This window comes from Meleagris gallopavo, chromosome 2, assembly GCF_000146605.3.
Source record: "Meleagris gallopavo isolate NT-WF06-2002-E0010 breed Aviagen turkey brand Nicholas breeding stock chromosome 2, Turkey_5.1, whole genome shotgun sequence".
Taxonomy (NCBI): Eukaryota; Metazoa; Chordata; class Aves; order Galliformes; family Phasianidae; genus Meleagris; species Meleagris gallopavo.
The window spans coordinates 30573399-30581223 of NC_015012.2; the positions used below are offsets into that span (position 1 = coordinate 30573399).

The following is a 7825-nucleotide window of genomic DNA, read 5'->3' on the forward strand; positions in this document are numbered from 1 at the left end:
CACACAAAAGTGTCAGACAAGAAAAAATAAAATATAATTTATTTATTTATTTATTTGGCAAAGCCTAACTATTTGATATTTCTGAGAGGTATTGCACTGTGGAGATGCAGAATATCTCAGGTTAGAGAAAAGTCTGAGATAGAGATGAAATTCTGGATCGACTGAAGAACACTAATAAAATGCAACCAATTCTATGACACGAAGTTCAAATATCATCACTAAGTATCATTAAGTGTTTAAAATAAGTAATCAAGACAAATTAAGAGAATGCTAGAAGTGCAAACAAAATAATATTGACCAAAACAAAATCTCTCCAGATTGCTGTATTTTTTATTTTTTTTTTTAATTTCTCAGCCTATGAAAAATATATCAGGCTTCCAGTAATATTCCTTTCAAAATATTCCATTGCCTTTCTGAGAAAAACAGCTCCAAACAATATTGTCTGAAACAGTTTGAAATGAATCAGCTAACATTCGCATTCTGGAACAGTTCACAAAAATGTTGACGAGCACAGAATTCTTCCAGCAGGTTTCTGATTTGACGGATTTGGGTCTTTAGACAGAGTTGTGGGGTAATAAATTGAAGTCTCTCTCTTTTTTGCAGACATCCAAATTGGCTGTTGCCATTGTACCTGAAGCTTTCACATTTACAGTGGGAAGGGTGCAAAATAGAAGCCTGTGAAGTGAGGACAAATCAGACAAGCTAATCTCACTTGGGCTGCAAAGGAGTCTGATAGCCTAAGCATGGATCTGGTGTAACAATTCAGGCATTAAGAGTACTCAATAAAAGAATAGTCAGGATACATAGTTGTGTGAAGGTTTTGGTAGAGATAATAATAACTATCACCAGAACAATAATAATAATAACAACAATAATACCTGCTAGGAAGGTGTGGGAGTGTTCTTATGGACCACCTTTGGCAAACAGCCTGAGAAAAGCACCTGTAGGATAAGGAAGTGACAATAAAAAAAAGCATATGTATACAGAGTATCCAAAACATGTAGGACATCTGCCCCAACCTGATCATATTAAAAAGGACAGTGATTATTATCTGGATAAAACAGCAATTGGGAAATTACAAAGAGAAACGGACAGGTCAGCCTGAAAAGATGTATAACAGAAGCATGACAGTTTGTAATTACGGGAGAGACCTCTGACAAGAACTAGTGGCCAACAAAACCTGATGTGACATGGCAGTGAGCTATCCTGCTGGCACCACAACCTTCATCAAGTCCAGAAGAAACAGCCTCCCTCTCCAGGCTTTGCGCAGCCTGTACTCAGAGGGGATGACAGTGTGGAGGAAACAACAGGGGCCCACCCTCAGGGAACGTAGGCTCGTAGGGGAGGGGTGCTTCTGACCCATACCCACAATCTGCGTGTATAACTAATGGCTTGTAATGAGAAATAGGACTTAACATTAGCTAAAGGAGGATGTTTATAAGTTTGTAGGCCTTTATTATCAATTTGTAAGTATGTAGCATTACTTTATCTCTTTCACTACTCATCCTTATCTGAAGATATAGTTCACTAATTGCCTGCTAATTATCTATTAGTAGATCAATAAAATACCATTATTGCAGTTTGGTTAAACTGTGGGCATTGAGCAGTTTCTTTCCTTGTGATAGGAGGAGTGAAGAGAAATATTTTCCATTTCATTATTGGGAGATAGTGTAGGTTTCCAAAGAGGAGTGGATAGGCAGCCATATATATTTATGTATTAGCAAAGCTAATGGAGTGGTAGATAGGGATTTACAACCTACACAGAAGAAAAAGATCTAACCAATAATGGATACATTCATGGTAATGCTCCCTGCTGAGAACATGAAGTAAGGGAAGGGACCTGGAGAACTTTAGAATAAGTTCCATAGAAGTGCTTTCTCACACCTCTTGATGGTGAGCTCAGTAGAGAAAGCAAAGATGTCAGGTGGATAGCCAATATTAGAACTGTCTTCAAAAGCAATCGGAAGGCATGTCCCAAAGAGCCTGAAAAGCGTAGAAGGGAAACCAAAGTTATCAGCTGAGGTGATAAATAGAAAAAGCAAAGTCTGAGACTCAGGATGGGACTCATGAAAGATGCCTTGGTAAATGATAGGAAAAAGCAGAGGTGGAAACACTCATTTAGACACTGAGAAGTAGAGATTAATCTCTTGCTGTTCCACATGGCTTTGGAGAGGGCAAGTATCCCAGGTGTGGGTGTAGCAGTAAGTTAGATTTCTTCAAAAAGGAGAAGTAAGTCTCCTCTGTAGCCTTTGGCTACATATATGCCACTGCTGCATCCTTTTACTTCATCTCTGAATACAAATTGCTGGCAGAAACCCTGAAAGAATTACAAGAGCATGGTAATTTTCAGGAAAATTTAGCAATTAATGGCATCATTAGGAATATACACATAAACAAAAACTTAATAGCATAATCATTTATGGGATACTTCAATGTTTACATGGTGATATTGTTTAGTATGCTTATATTGTAGTTATAGTTACTCCTGCTTCAAAATCTCTCACTTTTAATAATCTCTACAGATTCTTGAGTACACTAAAATATTGTATTTTTGGACATTTTATAGCTTCACCTGACTACCAACTGCAGGTAAAACCTTTTCTTTAAGCTGATGGTTTGTGATCAGAGATTAATGAAAGCTTTTGTGACCAAAAAGCAATATTAATTTTCTATTATAACACTGATATTAAAATATTTTTCTTGTGCAGACATGGAAGAACTAAATGGCTTATTAAGACACTCAGTGCAAATTCTTAGTGTGATGGAATAAATATAATTGATAAATACTTGTTCAACCATTTTCAAAGAGCTAAGTCCTTTTTCTGTGGTTTAAGTTTGAGGAAATTTATCTCTATGAAAACATCTGAGTGAATATTGAAGTAGATAGTCTCTTCACCAGAATAATAGAGGACTTATAGCTTTAAATTGTGGAGGAAATTTCTGAAGGAAAGTATAGTATTGTTATAATATAAACATCTGTAATTGAAAGAAATGATTATACAGGTAAAATACGTTAAGAAAAGGTTGTCTTTTTCACATATTCTTAAAAATACCATTTCAAACTGGCAGTGACTTTCATATTGTTAGAAGTTGGTTCAGCATGATTTTGGCACCTTATGCTCTGTGTCAAATTATTTGAGCTGAATGCTTTTTTCCTTCACCAGTTGTATAAGAAGTTTGTTAGTTTTTATAGCTCTTCCCTTCCTATCATAAATTAAAAGGCTTAGGGAGGAGTTGTTCCCTTGAGTTACTTCTGAAGTTCCGAAAGTTTTGGCACAGCCAGCTCCTTAGCATTCAATAACTTTCTAAAAGAATATGAACTTTCTGAGAGACCTGCAACAACTCCATCCTGTAAGATTGGAACAGCATTTATTGTTCCAGGGAGGAGTTGCCTTTCAATTTGGCACAGGAATAGTGTGCTCTGATCAGTGTTGTCAAGTATTTGCTGCTTGCAAGTTATTGAAGTGGGTCGGTAGCCAAGAAAAGTTGCTATGGTAAAGAATTGTTTTGATTAAAAAAAAAAAATAGAGAGGAGGGCAGCACAGACCTACCACCAGGAATAAGTCTGTTGTGATGATGTATTATGAATCAAAAAAGTATAAGTACTGGGTTAGTAAACTAGCAGCACGAAAGTTTTGAAGGCAGTGCTGATGTAGAGGTAAAAAAATAAAAATAAAAAAATTACAAGTGAGACAAGCAAGAGGAGGGGGCTCAGGAATTAATAAAGACCTAATGGGAAGATTTCATTTTTAGATTAAAAAATTAAGCTAGCTCCCATTGGTAGTGACAGAACTGTATCATATGGATGACAGCAGTTGAAAAGGGAAACCAAACTTCGGGGAAAAATTTAATGAAACTGACACCAATTCTTACATAAATGTTGTGCCCTCGAAGTATTATCTTCCACAGGAATTTCACAGTCTTATCCTGTGTATAATTTAGTATTTTTTCTTTCCTACTAAAGCGGATTGGCTCAATTTTAAAATTGTGAGATTTCTCAGAAAGTTAATGAGGCAGCCACCTTTGTGATGTCTAGTTCTACAGAATCACATGTAGTTTTAGCCAAAAACAAACAATCCACATTAATTCAGTGATGGTGCTAGATCTAATTAGACCAGAGACAGCTCCTTCTTCCAAAAATCTTTTCCTAGGGGATGGAGAACTGTAATGTGATGGAAAGCCCAAGAAGGACAGCAGAGCAGCAAGATCCCAGGCTGCAGTGAGCAACGATTTGCTCAAACACAACATCAGTGGGCACAGAAATAAGGAGGGAGGGAGGGGAAAAGCTGCATACCTTCAGAAGACCTCAAGCACGCAAGAATCTCCAGATACCCTTGCTTCCACTGCCAACCCTTAAATAAGGTCTGGCTCCCCCCCTTCTGCTCCCCTGGGTTGGTCCTGCCTTCCTACCAGGTGTTTAATCACTGTTTCAAGTCATGTCTTAGCATTTCTGCTACAAGAGCCAAATCTGGTATCGTGATTGCTTGCTTGGATATCTGTGCAAACCAGCATTCATCTAATTTGTCAATGGCTTGAAGTCATGTTCAGCTTATTGAATACCATCCTTCCAGAGAAGAAAATATGTTGGTGCTTTGCTACTATGTTTTTTTTCTAACCTGCATCAGTCTTCAATGGAGAAAATGAGAAAACTGGAGGAAGAGGTCCATACTTAAGCTGGCAACATGCAGGTGTTGCTCTGAGGATGTCACCCTCCTTACCATGTGGCACTGCAGGGGAACGAGACTTCTCACATGCTTATTTCTCATAAGGCATTTTGGGAAGGGGAAAGGAGGCACCAAGGCTGGAGAGAGTGGGGATCTGGGGCAGGCAAGATTTACAAAGGAAGGTTCTAACTCTGGAGGTTCTAGCTCATGGCAGGAATCCACAATGGATCTTCCACCTGTCATCTGCAAGAGATGGGGGACTTGAAATGACTGTTTGGCCAGTGGTTGCAAGAGAAGTACTTCAGCTGCCAAGATCATAATGCTTATTATTATCACTGCTGTGGTGTAGCAGTGGATAAAGTGGACCATTATCCACACAACTGAACAATAAATAAATAAATTACTAGTAATACCCTGTTCTTACTCAATACTATCCACCCATAGATTTCAAAGCTCTTCCCAAGGCAGGTTGATTTATTATTTTTTATTATATAATAATAAAAAATATATAATAATTTTTATTATTATACATATTTTTCTGAGAGGACAGCTGTGGTAAAATGACTCCTCCATGGTTACCCAGCAATGCAGGAATATACTGGGACTAAGATATGGATCTCCAAAATGCAAGTTTGCAGCCATATACATGTCTTCCCATGTGTGCTGAGGGTCCATTCTTAATTTTTTTTTTTTTAAGCATTTGAGGAGCAATACATGTGTACTGCCTTCAATAAATTATTATTGGTATTGTTGCAGACTCAAAACTCAAACCCATCTTTCAACAGAACAGGAAAACCTGTGACTAAAACGTAGGCATGAAGCCTTGTTTTTCCAATTGAGTAAACCACATTTGAAAAGGCTGCTTCTTCTGAAGAATGCCAAAGTGTCTCTGGCTATATCTCTTGGTCACACAGAGTTGTATAACCTGAATCAATACAGGCCAGTGCACCAAGGCAACCAAAGATGAAAAAGGTGTATAAAATTTGCAATAAAGTATTTCTGGTGAACAAAATTTATCTGCAAGAAAAGAACAACTGATGTTAATAGTTTGCCCATTCTTGAAAGCAGTTATTATGTTTACCTTGATTTAAATAATTACAAAGCAATGACTGCCCAGTGGGAAAGGTGTAGTCTTGATCTGCCCAGCACCTCTGATAAAGCCATGACTGCTTAACTGTTAACAGAACAGTTCAATACTTACAGTATTAAAATGTTCAGATCCTTTGAAAACCAGCTAAAAGCTCAAAAACTCATTTCCTGAACTGACTTCTACCTCATTATAGTTACCCCCCAGCCATCTCCAAAAAGCCCCATACATATTTGCTATTGATGAGAGAAAGTCTCGCATTTTTACCTTTTTTTTTTTGTGTGAATTCAGGAGAAACTTCCAAAGTTACTGTGTGTGTCTAAATTTTAAGCTGTGCTTTTTGTCAAGCCTAGGCTTTGTTTATGCACATGTTGTCTGATGGCGCTGAGTGCTCACCAGGGGCTGTGCCGGTATGCATGGAGCCATGTAGGAGCACTAAGCAACATGGGGGCTGTGTTTGCCCTCTGCACTGTGGCTGTTGGTTCATCAAGGGCAGCATGCAGGCTTGCCACAGCACTGAACACAGCTGCTTCTGGCTGTGGCTATCCATCTCACCTTGTGTACTTTTATTTTCCCACTGCCCCGTGCAGCTTCTTCCTAAGACTAGGGGATGGTCTGATCCAAGCTCCAGGTGAACTCTGGTGACCTGTTGTTTTATTACTTGGTTCAGTCCCTAGAGGCTTGACTCATTTTAATGCAGATACTTTCAGTTCATTCCACCAATAGAGAAACCTATAAAATCCAATGATCTGAAGCAAAAGTGAGAATGATTTACTAAGGGGAAAAACAAATGTAGGAATCTTAAACTCATCCATTTTATTATCTTACTGAAAGCTACTGATAGATGAATGTATAGTAATGAGAGTGTATCTGAATTAACAATGAACAGCAATACTAGATAAGGGTATTGGTACCCCATACTTAGGCTGCAAGACCTCTGGTCAGGAGGCACTGATTTCCCTGTCTTGTATTCAGTAAGCCTAACCACTTTCCCATGCATTAGTACACACTTGCTTTCTCACTCTGCCTCTCACAAAAATCCAAAGCATTTGTCTTCTTTTATCATTTCCTTGACATCCTATCATCAGTTTTCTGTGTTATCACCTAATTTAATCAGAATTATCTAATATTAATGCAATTTAAAAAAATACAATGTATTACAATGAGGCTCAAGCTGAGAATACAGGAGTAGAGGCAGTTTCCATTGGGTAAATGGCTATCTGAAGTTCAAAAGCAGTGAGACCGATAGTCTGCATGTCTTGTAACAGGTTACTGAAAACATACACTGAAGCAAGTATATAAAAGCTCTCTTCATCTTTATCCCTAAGTAGTGTTCTCCTTTTCTTCCTCTTCTGATTTAATGGCCAAGTTAAAAGCACAAGAAGCCTGTATTCTTTCCCCCTCTCAGACAGTCAGAGTTGGCATGTTCTTTTCTCTCTTTCTGTGGGCTGGAGAGGTCAAGCGCCTCTCCTGAGTCACATATATCATACACAGGGAGAGGAGAACTTGGTGCCATCTGCAGCAGCTTGAATGGGAATAAATTATACCTGTATTTGATGGCTGTGAGTTGCTGTCAGATCAGTGCTTCTGTTTTCCTTGTCTATCTTCATTTTGCAAAATGGTATATGTGAGTACTTGAACTGAAAAGCTATTGAGAATCAGATTCCTTATGCTTTTTGGTTTTGGCCACACATTTTGAGAGAGAGAAAACTATTTACTGAAAAATTTCATCTGAAACCTGGAGCACTGCTTGCCAAAACACAAATGAGAAGAAAAACTGAAATGAGCATTTTATATTACAATCTTTAGGAAATATTGGTTTTAGTTTGCTTTTAGAAACAGCTTTTTATTGCTGGGCAGTGACAAGGCAGAGGATGAGAGCTGAAGGGTCGCCATTCCACAAAGCCATTTATGGATTTCTAATCTAAAAGCAATCTTTAAAAATAAACAAAAAGTGAATGCAGTCTATATGAATTCAGAGATGACCCAGCACACAGTTTACAGCTGCTTAAAAGAGGAGAATTCAGTGTGTGGGGGGGATGCTGGAGAATTGCCCTCTATATAGATATATAAA

General features: G+C 38.1%; 1 long non-coding RNA gene across 1 annotated transcript; it reads right to left on the reverse strand.

The window, feature by feature from the left end:
• Positions 1-63: 63 nt before the first annotated feature.
• LOC109366414 lies at positions 64-4422 on the reverse strand. Its single transcript, XR_002112727.2, has 3 exons — positions 4295-4422; positions 879-941; positions 64-675 (listed from the first exon to the last, which is right to left on the reverse strand). It is a non-coding gene; the product is annotated as an uncharacterized LOC109366414 (long non-coding RNA).
• Between the last annotated feature and the right edge of the window lie 3403 nt (positions 4423-7825).